General features: G+C 38.4%; 1 protein-coding gene across 4 annotated transcripts in view; it reads right to left on the bottom strand.

Annotated features, from left to right (window-relative positions):
• The window catches only part of DIAPH3 (diaphanous related formin 3), a gene marked incomplete at both ends in the record, with an annotated part of 549,577 nt that overhangs the window by 43,703 nt on the left and 489,127 nt on the right, over nt 1–16,747 (bottom strand). The gene's annotated exons all lie outside the window — the stretch shown is intronic.

Here is a 16,747-nt window from a genome sequence, read left to right as displayed (position 1 = left end):
TCCTTTCATCCGTCTTTCTAAAATTTGTCTTGAAAACATTATGGAATGAATATGCAAAAAACAAGTGTTGCTAAATTAGTACATAAAAAAGTATTGTAATTGTATATTTTGACAAAAAGAATAGCACAATAAGCCCTATTCCTGCTTTCCTTAAAAGTAGGAAGTAAGCAATATTCTTATTTCCTTAAATCAGCTTGAAGCAATTTATTTCCTATGAACAACACAAATACTACACGGCAAGGATTAATAGGTCTAAGAGAATTAGGATGGCATGGTTAAGAGGTCCTCAACAGTGCTCGCAAGTATTCACTGAGGCAAAGTGACAAAAATAATGATTCCTGAAGCTAAATTCATATAAATGTAAAATTACCATATGTCCTTTTCTTGGGGGTGTTAAAATATTCTTATTAAAAGTGAAATATATGTGTAACAGAGAAAGACAAATATTATATGATATCACTTATATGTGGAATCTAAAAAATAATACAAATGAATCTATATACAAAACAGAAACAGACACAGAAAACAAACTTATGGTTACCAAAGGGGAAGGTGGGACGGAGGGGAGGGTAAATTAGGAATTTGGGATTAACAGATACAAACTACTATACATAAAATAGGTAAGCAACAAGAATTTACTGAATGGCATAGGGAACCATATTCAATATCCTGTAATAACCTATAATGGAAAATAATCTGAAAAATAAAATATATAACTAAATCACTTTGCTGTATAGCTGGAACTAACACATTATAAATCAACTACATTTCAATTAAAAAAAATGAAATATAGGTGACTACAAAGGATCATTTTTCTATCCATTCATTCATTCAACAGTTAGTAACTAAACTCCTATTATTGGTCAGGCTCTGTTCTAGAAAGAACAGACAGCAAAACTGAAAAGGTTCCTGCCCTCATGGACCTTGAATTCTGGGGGAAGGCAGTAGGTAGGCTCATAAGACACAAACAAAACAAGTAAATGTATCATATGTCAGAGGGTGGTTGGCATAATGGAGAAAAAGGGCAAAGTAAATGCACTGAGGGCTGGGGTGGCTATTTTATAAAGAACGGTCAGAATAACTTTCTCAGATCAAGAGAAAATGGAGTGGTGATCTGCAGGAAAACTGGATGAGCATGCATAATTTTGGAAGGAAAAACATTCTGGGCAGAAGGAACAGCAGGTACAGACTAACGTGTTCTAGGGGTGGCAAGGTGGCTGGGTCAGCTAACAAGTAAGCCAGGGCAGAAGCAGCAGAAATGAGGTCAGAGACATGAGGAGGGTGGATGGTTTGGCCTTGTACGTCTCTTATCCCACTGGAAGGTTTTCAGATGAAGAGCATCCAGTCTGACCTACACTTGAACAAGCTCACCCTGGTTGCTGTGTTCAGAACAGACCAGAGGAGGACGAGGGTGGAGACCAGGAAGCCAGTTAAGAGGTGATTCCAATAATCCACGTGACAGATGATGTGACTAGATTTGCTCTCCTTCCTAAGAGGTCCAGAGAAAACACGAGATGTCGATTCAACAGCAATTTTTAATAGACTTTTAAATTTATTTCCCAGCATCCCACTCTTTTGAGGAATTCTTTTAGGCAGAGACTGGTCTTAATTCCAGGTTTTTGTTAGAAAGCGATTTCAGTCATCCACTCCATCACAATCTGTAGCTGGACTTTCTCCAGGGAAGCAGAGCCCGCTGGGCAGTTAGTGACCTTGCACTGACTGCTGGAGCGGAATTAGCATGATGGCCTCACTTGGATTTTCTTTTCTTTTTTTTTTTTTAAGATTTTCTTTTTTGATGTGGACCATTTTTTAAAGTCTTTATTGAATTTGTTACATTATTGCTTCTGTTTTATGTTTTAGTTTTTTGGCCATGAAGCACGTGGGATCTTAGCTCCCCGACCAGGGATCGAACCTGCACCCCCTGCATTGGAAGGCGAAGTCTTCACCCCTGGACCACTGGGAATTCCCTCACTTGGATTTTCTAATCTCTAAATTGGAAGGAAAGAGCTATTCTTTTTCTTCCTTTTCCTTCCAAACTTCTTGTTATATCCTTGCTGCCCCTAAAGTCATATGGCTTCTTCACTTCTTTTACCATGTGATCCTCTGAGATCCAACCTCACATTCTCTCTGTCAACTTTAAATGTTGGCACTTTCTTCTAGAGAGCTCACCTATGCCCATGGTTTCAACTATAGGTTTTTGGCTCCAAACTTTACACCTCTATGCTAAACACTTTTCTGAGTTGCAGATCTCAGTTTCTATCTGTGTATAGAATGCCACCTTCTTCAAATTCCTCATGTCTAAAAGCAGACTTATTTTCTCCCTGGGAGAAACACCTGCTCTTCTTCCTTACCTTGACATTTTTGTTTAGTGGTACTGCCATTTTCCTGCTTAGTCCCTTGCAGTAGTTCTGTCCTGGGGAAGGACAAAGGGGAGGAAACAGGAATTCTAACAGCATATTTCTCTACAACAAATTGTCCGCTTCCCTTTCATCCAGCAATCACTCAGGTAGAACTCTTTGTAATAGTAGCCAGATATTTTTCTGGCAGGAGCTTCTTGTTTTGGAGAACCCTAGAAAAGAGGGAGCCATGTGTGTGTGTAGGGGTGCACACACAGGTACACACAAATTCCTTTGTTAGGCCACAGTGATATTTTGGCCAACAACTGTCCACAAAGAATGTAGTATTGGAAGGTGTGGCAGATACAGTGCTCACCAAATATTCCATGTGCATTCCTACATTCCCCAGAATGCTCTGCAATTATGTTGGGGTCATGTGACTAGTTCTGGTCTCTGAGTATGAGTTGAAGTAATGTGTGTCACATTGGGGATGAGGCAATTAAGAGCCAAAGTGTCTCCTCCTTTCCTCCTTCCCTTTGGCAGAGACTGTGGTCTTCCAGAGAGTGTAGCTACGTGATGGAAGGAGGTCTCCTAACCTATGCTGGACCTCATGTGGGAGAGAAATAAACTTGTACTGTGTTAAGTCAGTGAGATTCCAGGGTTTGTTTGCTATGACAGTTAAGCCATCATTACCCTGACTAATAAAGATTGGGTACCCTTGGTAAGTCAACGTTAAAGGTGAAATAGATTATTTAAGTACTCGTGTCATTCTAAAATTTCTCTAAAATCTTAATTTCCATTAATATTTGCTTCTGGTATCATCTTTAGGATAATGAGTCCAGAAATTTCTTTACTTAGTAAAGGAAGTTACCCAGATCAAGTTTCAAGGCTATATATCTTTTATTCTAGTATTGAGGGATTTGGTAAGTAAGTCTTTGCTAACATTACATTGACTCTCTCGTTTTCTCAAATGTGCGTGTGTGTGTGTATGTGTGTGTGTGTGTGTGTGTGTGTGTATACACATGTTACTTAGCCTCTGCCTTCTAGTCCAAAAATATCACACTTAAAAATTGCTCTTGTCCTTCTGTTCATATTAGTTGCTTTATTCCATTGAACCTATCTTGAGGTGTATCAGACCTAGAGATACTAAATGTTTGCAATATAGCTATAATAAATTTCTGTTTCTGGACTTTTTTGGGTGAAATTTTGACTGAAGGTAACCCCTGGATATCAATTAGATGTCCCCTCACAGCCATCTCTGAAATCTCCGTTTCTCCTCTAACGTCTGAATTAGGTGCCTCTCCAGGGTCTCTTACAGTCCTTTAGCATGGGGATGGGAACAGTTATCACATTACAGCACAAATGCTTGATTGTCTATCTCTGTCCCAAAATTGTAACCTATGTGAGGTCAGATACCAAGTTTGTCTTTCCAGTACTTAATATAGGGCCAAGATTATAACTGAAGCTCAATAAATATTTGCTCCCACACTGAATAGATTAAGGAAAATTATTTTTGAATTTTTAAGCTAGTTCAAGACCACCACCTTGGAACATGACTTCTTACTGTGGGGATTATTAGCTTTTTCCTAAGGAGAAGATTCATAACTTTAATCAGATTTTCAGAGGAATCTGGGTACTCTTCAAAAAGGGAAAAAGCCACTGCCTTAAAGCCACGCACACACACACACACACACACACACACACACACACACACGCACACATACACAGGACTCTCGATGACCAGCTCTGTGTTGTTGCATTTGCCCATTTCAACACTCACTGCCCACCTCCACAGAACTGCCTGGGCCTCCCTGAGGACACTCACCAATTTATTGACTCTTTCCTACTGGAAAGTTTTGCGTTCTCTAAAACCTCTGATATTTGACCAAGAACTGTCTTTCTCCAGATTATTTATAAAAGCGTTAAGTAAGCCTAGAGCTAATATCAATCCCTGAAGAGACCTAGTCCTTAAACTTCTCAACCTTTTCTTCTTACCTTTTGTTTTCCTTGTCTAAGAAAGTTCCTTTACCATAATTAAGCCTCTCATTCAACCTCAGCAAATGAAGATTCATATTTATTTTCCCATCTTGGCTATAAGAATTACATACTTACACCTCTTTGAGCAGGAAGACAATATATAACACTCAGGCATCATTCATTTTAATATCTTCATTTGTCAGGAGAAGAAATGCCTTATCCTTCTAACCAGGTATCTTCCTGTCCCCTAACATACAATATACTGAAGAATAAGCTATTTATAATTTAAAAAATCCATGCTTAACTAATTGAAAGTGGTTATTTTCAATCTTTAAAATAGAAAACAAAACGTAAGAATTTAAAAAATGAATAACTATATTGATTTTCTTGCTAGTTATTACATTCACTGTGGAAAAGTTGTTATTTAAAAAAACTTATGCTAACAAGGCTTGATCATATCCTAGGGACTAGGGGAAAAGGATTTCTGAAAGTCAACCTGAAAACAAACACACGCTTTCCCTGACTCTTCACACTGCACATTTAGTGGCACACTTATGATGCTATCACATGATTACCAGTCAGTTACTCTTAGGAAGTATTTTTTTAATTAACAACAGAAGAAAAAACAAAGCCAATTTTTAAGGCTTAAGATTTCCCCCACCCCTTAATATTGTAAAACTTAATGAACAGAAACCTCACTTAAAATTGAGTTGGGAGGCCAAAGGGGAAGCTCTCACACCCTATGACGATAGCAGAGCTCAATAATAAGAAGAAAGACTACCTTTCTTGCCTGGTAAGGACTCAGACACTGAGAGGAATCTGGGTACTCTTTTTTTACCAGCAGCAGTTTTTTACCACAGCAGTTGTTTTATCACAACTCAGCCAAGGAAAAGCCACTATACCTCAAATTCTCAAATCCTCAAATCCTCACATAGACTCTTTGTTTACTATAGCCCTCCCAGTTTCCTTTCCCTTTTTAAAAGAGGCCTCTCCTTGCTGTGTGGGAACTGCACACGGCTTGCCATGGTTGCAAATCCTGAATTACAATTCTTTATTGATCCCGAGCAAACCCATTTTTGGTGGAGAAATAACTGGCAGTCTATTTATTTTAGATCAACAATACGAAGTGAGTAAACAAAACATAAAAATGTAAACATAAGGCATATGTCAGAAATATTATGGGTTTGGTTCCAGACTACTGCAGTAAAGCAATAAAGGAAGTCACACAATTCTTTTGGTTTCTCAGTGCATATAAAAATTATGTTTATACTATACTGTAGTCTATTTAAATGTGTGATAGCATTATGTCTTAAAAATGCACATACCTTAATTTAAAAATACAACATTGCTAAAAAATCATCATCTGAGCCTTCAAGTGAGTAGCAGTAACATCAAAGACCACTGATCACAGATCACCATAACAAATAGAATCATAGTGAAAAGTTTGAAATACTGAGAGAATTACCAAATGTGACACAGAGACATGAAGTGAGCAAATGGTGCCAATAGGTTTGTTCTATGCACGGTTGCCACAAACTTTCAATTGGTAAAAAAAAACAAACCCAAAACCAAAAAACCAAAGACACACAAAAACACAGTGTTCGTGAAGCACAATAAAATGATAAACTTTAAAAAGTCTATCAAGGCTTCAAAGCCTTACATGCTCGGCCCCCCTTTGCTTCTCTGACCCTAAATCTTCTCTCTCCCAGATAATCCCTCCATCACATACTAGGCCCCTTGATGTTTTTTTAAAAAATGCCAGCATATTCCAGCCTCATGACCCTGCCTTCAATCTTCTTGTTTTCTCCATCTGCAAAAGCCACCTACTCCTTCATCTCCTTCATGTCTATCCTCAAATATTGCTCTTAGGGAGGCCTTCCCTCATTTCTTTCTTTAAAACCATATACCTCCTCATGTCCCCACTACCAATATTTAGCATTCTCGATCGCTTTTCCTACCTAATCTTCAAAAAAATATTGCTTCTGACTCCTTTCCTCTCCTCCTTCTGGGGTTCTAATTACACACATGTAAACCTGAGCTGCCAGTATGGCAGCCACAGCCACATGTGACAGCCACATGGAGAGTCTAGAATGAGATGTGGCCAAGTGTAAAACACACATTGATTTCAAAGACTTTGCATGAATAAAAGAAAGTGAAGTGTCTGATTAACAATATCTTCATATTAATTACATGTTGAAATAATATTTTACTAAATAATGGGTCAAATAAAATATATTTTTAACATTTTTTTTTTTTTTTTTTTTGCGGTACGCGGGCCTCTCACTGTTGTGGCCTCTCCCATTGCAGAGCACAGGCTCCGGATGCACAGGCTCAGCGGCCATGGCTCACGGGCCCAGCCATTCCGCGGCATGTGGGATCTTCCAGGACCCGGGCACAAACCCGTGTCCCCTACATCGGTAGGCGGACTCTCAACCACTGCGCCACCAGGGAAGCCCTAAAATATATTTTTTAATTAATTTCAACTCTTTAAGTTAATATGTATTCCGCCATCTTATGTCTATTGGACAGTGCTGTTAAACATTTTTGGATGTCTCATGTTTATTACATTTTTTCTCCTTTTTTTTCCTCTCTGTGTTCCTGATTGGATATTTTCTAATGACCTGTCTTCTAGTTCACCAATTCTGTTTTGTCTGTATTGACATTTCAACCATCATTTTACCCATCAACTTGTTTTCATATTCTGTATTTTTCAACTCTAGAATTTCCATTGAATTCTTTTTATAGATTCTAATTCTTCAGCAAAACACTCCATCTTCTTATCTATTTTTCTTTTCCTTTATTTTCTTGAATATTTTAATCTCATTTAAAGTCTTTGTCTAATAACTCTAATGTCTGGATCATCTGTGTATCTATTTCTAGTGTGAGTGTGTTCATACGTCCTTATCTCTTGTCATAACTAGAAACATTTTATTGCAATCTTTATGTTAAGTATATACTTATGCCCTGATGATAATGCTTCTCCCTGAGGGTTCACACTCTCCTCTCCTAGGAAGAATGAGTGAGTGACTACCTTAGGATTCACTCAATCAGGGACTGAACTGACCCCAGCCTAAGCTGTAGTTTTAGTAAGACTCAGTCTACTCTGATTTCCCCAGTTCCTAGGGCATTGCCCTCTAGAGTTTTTGAATGACAGCCTGGCAGGTTGTGATGTCCTCAACAAGGTATTTTCTGCTTAGACTTTTAGTCTCCTGCAACTCCTGACCTTCCACAGCTTCGGAATACAGTAAACATCACAAAGGGGAAGCTGGCTCTGTGCTGAGGACCTTCCAGGCTCCTTTTCTGCCAGTCCAGCACCACACAACTGCCAGAACTTGGCTGGTTTTGCTGCTCTGAAGTAGCCACCCTCTTTCTGGGGCCAAGGCAAGATTCCCAGCCTCCAGTCTCCAGCCTTAGGGATGATGACCTGCCACCAGCTCCACCCTCACTCAGAAGCAGAGGTTTGCTTTATTATTTTTTCCAGAGCACACTTCACCATCTAACACACTATGTATTCTATTTTCTTAGTTTATCACCTTCTCGCTTCAGTAGAACGTATCCTCCAGGAGAACTGGAGTTTTGTCCGTTGTTTTACATCTGCATCTTCAGTTCTCAAAATACATGGAAAGAATAAAAGAATGAATTTGTGACCACTGCATTCGTAAGATAAGAGAAGCCTGAATAAAAGTGATTCTTAGGTAAAGACGAACCAATTTACCCCTCCAAGAAATATTCATCCTACCAAAAAAACAAAATGTACTTTCTTGGCATGACAAGAGAGCAACCATGAATCTTTAAACCTCTAAGGACCCTGATTAACAACTCCTTCAAAAGTTTCTGTGGGAAGTTATACTCTCACTCCCTTGATGTCCCTCTGATTCTGCTCAGAACAATCTGTCAATTTTTTTATAACGGCCTTCAGGGCCAGCAGCTTCTTAATTTTCAATGGTGGCAAAACATTTTCCCCTTGAAAGTAGGCTTGGCTTTAGAAAAAAAAAATAGAATCCCTTTGGAGTGAGGTTTGATGAAAAAGGAAACTCATAAAATCATTTCTGATCAGTGAAGGGAAGACTGTGTGGTAAACGGGAATTCTTTTTTTTTTTTTTTTTTTGGAGTTAAGTTTTATTTGGGGCAAAATGAGTACAGCAGCCCGGGAGACAGTGTTTCAGATAGCTCTGAAAAACTGCTCCTGGGAATTCTTGTATGGTTTGTAAACTGGCTCTGAAGGTAATTTCAAGAAACTGGAAAATACATAAGAGTGAAAATACTGTTGAAATAAGTATTTTAGTGTTTTGTTTCATTAGTTTAGTCCTATGGTTAAACATATAATTTTCAAAGTATACAATGCCCATTGGAAGGTAAGAATTAAGAATACATGGAAGAACTAAAATATTAAGAATACAGAGAAGTCTAGGAATTGTTATGGTAGATGAAATTTTTTTTTTTTTTTTTTTTGCGGTACGCGGGCCTCCCACTGCTGTGGCCTCTCCCATTGCAGAGCACAGGCTCCGGACGCGCAGGCCCAGCGGCCATGGCTCACGGGCACAGCCGCTCTGCGGCATGTGGGATCCTCCCGGACCGGGGCACGAGCCCGTGTCCCCTGCATCGGCAGGCGGACTCTCAACCACTGCGCCACCAGGGAAGCCCTAGATGAAATTATTTAGAGTTTACAAAGCCTTTACTAGATATCATGGTGATCATTTCACAATGTATGCAAATGTCAAATCGTTGTGCAGTTCACCTGAAACTAACATAATATTTTATATCGACTATATTTCAACCAAAAAAAAAGGATTGAGCAAAACAAATAAACAAACCAAACACCCCACAAAAAAAAAACAAACAAAGTCTGTATGTCCCAGCTTAGAATGCAACACTTTGCTGTGCTAGTGTCACTAAGCAGGTCTCTAACAATTCTGTGTTTCATGAGACTGAACTGTGTCCATACTGTTCACAGGTTTCCTTACTGTTGATATCTTTGTTATCCACTTAGATACAAGTCTGCATGTATTTTTTACATCTTACAATTCTGAATCACCCTCAAAGTTAAACAATAATACATATTAAAAAAAAAAGTAAGGAAATAAAGCCACCTCTTCCCAACTTCAGTTGAGGAGTCAGTAGATCAAACAGAGAAGAAGAAATGAGAATCATTAAGAACATGAGTAAAATACAAACTATGAAGCTGAAAGTTGGCTGCAAATAATGGTGCTTAAGTTAATTCAATATATTTTCTTAATATACTTTGAAGAATGTCCTGATATTTTAATTTATAAACTATGAGAAGACCCAAAACAAAGAGATACTCAAAAGTGTCCAAAGCCACACACTACCACTTTAAGAGGCTATTTCTTTTGTTACCTAGATTCTTGAACAAAATAAGCTTTAGCTGTGAGAGATCTGTTACTAATACCAGGAAATAAAGTAGTCCCCTGAGAGGTCACCTCTCTTCCTTCTCCTCCTTCTCTCTCCTGTTAGTCATTCGCAGATTACTATCGATAATTTAGGTTAGTCATATGAGCATTTTTGGACAGTAAGAGAGTTAAAATTGATTTCTTCAAATTGAAACTACCAACAAAAATATTAATATTTTATATTAATAACATATTTTCTATGGGAATATTTTGATTGAGAAGAATTGACACATACATATAAATGGAAGGAAGTAATTATGATTCTATTATTAGCAGTTATTGTGGAAATAATTTCAGAAAATGGTTATATCCATCTGTCTGAGAAAACAGACTTTAACACAAAATGAAGTCATATTCATTACATGAAAAAAATGATCAGAACCTAGTAGTAAAGCCAGCTAAGTGTGTTTCTACCAAGCTCATAGTTTAAGTTTTCATGCATTTTTAAATGTTTCTGGTCTCAAAACATTGAACAGCTGACAATTTCCCCCAAGAGAACAATACCTTGAGGAGAAAGGCAATTAGAATATGGATTGACCAGCAATCAGTAATCATTACTTGGTACATTAAATGTAGTACACTGGCACCTGGTAATTTAGAAACTGGTTAAATATCTGGAAAACAGGGCTTTCTCAAGTTAACTGTGAAAGCTCAGAGAAATAAAATGGACTTTCTCAGTTACAACATATCAGGAAGAAAACTGCTGAATAAGGCTTTAGAAAGTTAAAATTGGGTGAACATATTAAAGGCAATTGGACTCAAAGGGATTGAAGTAAAAATCTGTTATTTCTGGAAAGTTTAAATCCCCCACAGTTTACAACTTAAAAGAGTGGATGATACATTTCATATCAAGGTTCAATATTTCCATGAAGGTAGTTTATATGAACTGTACAATTCAGAAAAAGCTTTTCATAAAATTCTTAAACTAGAAGAGAAGAAATGAAAATTACTTATAAACCAGTGAGACAAGAACTTCCAGAAACTCCCTTCACTGGTGACATCTTTCCACCCACCTCACTGTCTCACACACTCTACCTTCCCTCCCATTTCCACCCATGAACTGTCCGAGCTCTAACAGGGCCAACGCATCCCCTGCAACCCAGACCGCACAGCTTCTCTTTCAAGGACAAGACTCCAGTGACCCACTCACCATTTTCTAACACCATCAATTTCTCCCCACGTCATTGGATTCTTCTCTTTAGCAAACAAACGTGCCACTGTTTCTCTCATCTTAGACAAATGCCCTTTCCTGGACCCCAATTCCTCCTCAAACTACCAACCCATTTTTCTCCTTCCTTTTATAGCAAACTTCCTAGAAAAAGTTATTTATAATCTCAGTTTCTAGTTCCCCTTATTCCCTTTTGAACCCATTTCAATCAGGTATCCGTCCTACCCACTGCACAGTCACCTCCATGATAATAAATCCAACCGTCACTTCTCAGTTCTCACCTTACTTGACCCCTCGTCAGTAGAGGACACAGGCATCACTGCCTCCTTCCTGAGATCACCGTCCTTTGGCTTCCAGGACATCAGAATGCTTCGTCTTCCTGCTCCGTGTTCTGATGTGTCTCCTGCTCATCCTGAGACCTTAATATTAGCCAGTCCCAGCGCTCAGGACCTGAACATTATCTTTCTGCCCACACTTACTTCCAAAGTCAGCTACTCAGTCTCACTGTTTAAATACCATTTGCCTACTGAGAATTCCCAAATTTATACCTCCACAGGCCTGACCTATATTTGGTATGCATGTTCTGAATATTTTAAAGATGTATTGTTTTTATAATCTCCCCCCACCTCCCATGCTGCCTTTCTTCCAGAGTAAAAAAAAAAAAAAAAAAAAAAAAAAAAGGACTCTATTTATTGTGGACAATCAAAAACTAATTTAGGGCTTCTCTGGTGATGCAGTGGTTAAGAATCTGCCTCACAATGCAGGGGACACGGGGTCGATCCCTGGTCAGGGAAGACCCCACATGCCGCGGAGCAACTAAGCCCGTGCACCACAACTACTGAGATTGTGCTCTAGAGCCCATGAGCCATAACTACTGAGCCCGCACACCACAACTACCGAAGCCTGTGCACCTAGAGCCCATGCTCCACAAGAGAAGCTACCGCAATGAGAAGCCCCTGCAATAAGAAGTCCGCACACTGCAAAGAAGAGTAGCCCCCGCTCACCGCAACTAGAAAAAGACCAGGTGCAGCAATGAAGACCCAACGTAGCCAAAAGTAAGTAAATAAAATAAATAAATTTATTAAAAAAAAACTAATTTAAAAGTGCATTCATTCAAAAAACCTTTATTGACATGTATGATTTTCTTAACTGCTAGGTATGAGGGCTATAAAAATGAATAAATCACCTGTTCTCCCAAAACCTAGGTCTAACTATATTCATACACATACAAATTCATTAAAGTCTATGAAGAAATAAAGAGGATCTATGCCCATTTGAAACAAAATAGTAACTGATAAAATGTTTTTAAATGGGCACATAATTTTGTGCTCTTTCATATTTTTATTGAATAACTTTTATTTCTGAGTGAGCCTGTAATTTTATAGAAGCATTAGTTTAACATGATTCACTTTTATTAAGTTGGTCTTTCTGAAAAATAACAGATGGATGACAGAAAATTTGTGCTTTAAAAAATTACAGTATATCTGCAAACATCTTATTACAGACTTCAAGGAAAAAAAATCCTTCATTATTGTTATTTCAAATGTATTCTCTACATTTAAAGTTAGTTTAAAAAATGACACAACACATGATAATCAAAACTGCAATTTGAAAAAGGCATGCAATTTAAAACATGGAAGGAGATTGGGGATGTAATAATAAAATGGTGATTCAACTCTCAAAAAAGTATACAATCCAACTTCTACTGAATTTGAACTCAATCCTTATCCAATTATTGCTAAACAAACAGGGTGAAGGAATAATAAAGAACATGTTCAACTAACAACATGGTTAAAAACATGGGGTGTGATTGCTGGCTCTGTCTCTTCCAAGTTGTGTGAGCATGGGGCAGTCTAAGTTTTAGTTTCTTTATCTGTAAAACGAAGATAAGGCTGGCTCTCATCTCATGACAGTGATTACTAAGTAACATAATACACGTAAATACCTTAGCACAGTGCCTGATCTATAAACTAAGGACTTAACAAATATTAGCTATTATTACCATTATATTTAATTTCTTAAATTTGTTTACTACACCTTGTTTTTTTTCCTAAGAAGTTTTTTTTTCACCAGAGCTATTCAAATGAACAAGTAACAAAAATAATTAAAACAAAGAGAATATTCACACTGAGCTCTGAATTCTGCCTGAAAGTTTTTAAGCAATACAGTTCATTACAGAGAACAAAGCTATACTTTGAAATCAGTTTGTTCTGTCAAAAAGACAAAATGCTCAGAGGATGTAACTGAATGACCATAATGCACCCTGGCCAAGAAGTGGGGCTTTAACTTGCTCTTTAAAGCACATGCAGGTGAGTACTGTTCTTTCCATTTTAATATAGACTTCCCCCCCATCTGAAGTAGATAATTGTTGTACACTTTTAAGTCACTTTGTCAGTGTTCTTGAACTGTGAAAGTAATTCCGTGTTGAACTCATAAAATATACTCTCCAAGGTCCAAGTTTAAGTGAGCACAGTGATTTGTTTCTTAACAATAGAGCCCAACTAAATTTAAAAACTCCTTTGTACTGGACAGTCCTTGAAGCTTTGAGCACCTTTCTTATCCACAGCTCTTCTGAGCAAAGCAGCCAAGGGCAGTGGTTTCCCTTTAGATACTTTGTGCCTGTAACCAACTATCACCACCCCCTCACCTCTCATGATCAAAGTCTCTACCCTTGCCTCCATTCCCACCACATGTTCCCACTGCCTCAACGATTCCCTTTCCTGCTATCACGGCCACCGTCATTACCCTTATACCCCTCCTCATGATCGATATGAATAAATTAAGCCCTTTACTTACATTATTCCATTTAATCCTCACAACAACTTGAGATGTGTTGTTTTATAGATGAGGAAATCAAGGCACAGAGAACTTAAGAATCGTTTTTGGCCTATGTTCATGTATTTGGTGAATGAGAAAGCCAGAATTTAGATCAAAGTTTTAATAACTACAAAGCACATGTTCTTACCATGGCCTAGTGTATCACTGGCACAGAGCTAATGCTAAAAAATTATTTGTTGCATGAATGGATAAATAAAAGTTGCCGCGCTTTGGGTCATGAAGCAGTGGTAATGGTTCACTGGACAACTGGCAGGAGATGCTGACTGACAGGATATTCTAGACTTGATATTATCTAGCTCACCCTGTAAATTCCTTTTGTGGGACAATGAAACACATAGAGAGGGGCACACATAGTATAGGAACACTAAAAGGACAAGAGAGAAGGCAATGGGTTAGAGTCATAAAGTCAAGAAAATCGGTGTAAACATAAGCCAAAAAGGTAAAAAGCATTATATCTGCTGGTAGTAACAACAGCGGCAGAGACAGAGGACACATCATTTGGATGGCACAGCACCCTTGAGGCAATGGCAATAACCTGAACATCACTCTGTACTCCAAGTGGCTGACTGATGCGGAGGCTGCCAACGTGCTCTTTTAAACTCTTTCTGGTTCCTCTTTTGCCATCCAAGCACCAATCCTTTTCTCAGAATACAACAGTTTCATCCATCTGCTCAAGTCACATGTTTATTCCCCACATACAATCCCGTATCGTGTTCTGTATTTTCTCTCTATCCTCACTGCTTCAGTTCTGGTCGAGCCCACCACCATCTCCTGTCTGGATCACGGCAAGTTCCAGCCAATCTCCATCCATTCTCCACATGGCTGGCCTTCCAGCCCCACCTTCTGCACTTGGCTAGGACTTACTCATCTCTCATTTAAAATACTTTCTTTGGGGAAGCTCACCCTCAGAGTGGGGTTGGTCCTCCTGTTAGTGAGTCTTTTGACACTCGCTATTTTTCTAACACTTGTCACACTGACTTAGAATTACTTGTTCAATTTAACAAGTCTCTGTTTCTAGATCACAGGCTCCTTGAAGACAATACTGTGTTTGTTTTGTTCAATCCTATACTCCAAGTACAGTGCCTGACCCAGAAGGAGTATACAATAAAGATTTGCTTAATAAATACTGATGACTATTTCTTCACATAACACATCATCTGCAGTATCCTGAAGGTCTCTGTTTCTAGAAACCTAAAAAAAAACAAACACTCAAGGTATGATCTGAAAGTGTTTACAAACAGAACTAGAAACTAGCCCACCTCCATGGAGGACTGACATCATACATGTACTGTGCAGAGTGATCTGGGATGGGGAAGGGGTGGGAGGTAGACTTCCTTCAGTATCTAAAGGGGAACCACTGACAATCTTTAAGTGGTAGAATGACCTGATCAGATCTGTGCTTTAGGTAGAAAAATTTGGTGGCAGTGGATGGACTAAGGAGTGTTAAGACTTGAAGAAGGAAGAGCAGGGGTGCAATTAGAACGCTACACGTGAGAGCCTTTTTTAATGGCAGAGACAGCCTCCCATATGGCCATGTGTTTTAGTTCTGACAGAGAAGTCAGTTAAAGGATTGTCAGGAAAGATTTTTCCTTCCTGAAAGCAGAGACTCAAAAGAAGAGATCCCTTTCCCAGACCCTGACATCTCTGGACATGGCTGTGTGTGGCTGTGATGCCAGTTACCTTGCAAGCATAAATTGACGAGCCCAAGAAAAAACAGCCATGGAGAGCAAAGAGGAAGGTTAAAAAGAGTCCAAATCCTTGATGACATTGTTGAAGCCTTTATAAAGATCAAAATAAAAATAAGTTTTACTTAAAAAAAAAAAAGTCGAGATCTTAAACCTGTCCCTCTTCCTCCAATAAGATGTCATATTCTCAACTGTGAAGGTAAAGTTTACCTTCACAGGGCTTTTTCCACTCATCCCATCCAAATAAGTTAGCATGCTCCAACTTTAAGAGACACATTACTTATTAAAGTGACTTAAATAAGAGGTGTATTTATTATCTCAGTTATCAAGAAATCTCAGCTTTCTTGGCTTCATGAGATGGCTGACTGGGGCTCTCAGGGAGCTGGCTGGGGTATGGAGAGCACGAAATCCCATTTTCTAACATGTAACATACAGCTCTATTTTATATGAAAAGTGAACATAAATAAGTATTCTACCCATCAAAAAAACTCTCCAATTAAATTCTCCCTCCCCCAAATACAATAAGAAAACAGGGAGACAAATGAGGAGGGACAGTACTGAAATAATTTTCTTTCTTTTAATGAAAATTTCTTATAAACTGAGATGCTTATGTACCAGCAAGTAGGATAGACCCTATTTCCCCCTTTATCTATCTATATGAGGCATATGGTTGTTTTCCTTCCTTTCATCTATCCAATATTTGCTACTGTTCATCATATAACCATCTATTACTTAGATGTTAGTAAGAGCACATCATTTTCTCTGTCCTCAAAGAATTATTCAGAATTCACCTTAAGAAGACATCACAAATTACCTGCTTAGCAAAGTTCCCAGCACATGGTAGGCAATCAAATATTTGTTTAATGCATCTGTTCTCTAGTATAATATTTGTGAGAGTTCTGAAACTTTGTGAAGGTAAAATCTTCAGGATACAGCATCTGATTAGAGGAGGGGGTGAGGAAATAAATCACTAGAAGGTACAATTTTGAGCTTTGGAAGGTCTTTATTAGATACAAAACCCAGTCCTTCATATAAACCTCAATTTCTTCATAACATTCCTGCCAAACAACAATTCTGCCTGTGCTTGAATCTTACAACTGGTAAAGAGGTCGTTCCGTGCTAAGGGAGGTCAGCCTGGCATTATACAGTCCTGACTGTTAACATGATCTCCTTTAGAGTGAGACAAAATCTGTTCCCCAGTTAACAGAGAGGAAATTCCCATAGCCTGTCCCAATTATGGCCCTTTAAAGAAAAGTAGTGGAGGTTTGATGGAATTAAGAGTGACCTAGTGACACAAGACGAGGTAAAACTTTGAACAAGTCCTATAAACAA

The sequence above is a fragment of the Grampus griseus genome, assembly GCF_964374135.1.
Source record: "Grampus griseus genome assembly, chromosome: 18".
Classification (NCBI taxonomy): Eukaryota; Metazoa; Chordata; class Mammalia; order Artiodactyla; family Delphinidae; genus Grampus; species Grampus griseus.
The sequence above is the reverse complement of the archived record's forward strand: the minus strand, read 5'-3'. Positions and strand labels throughout refer to the sequence as shown.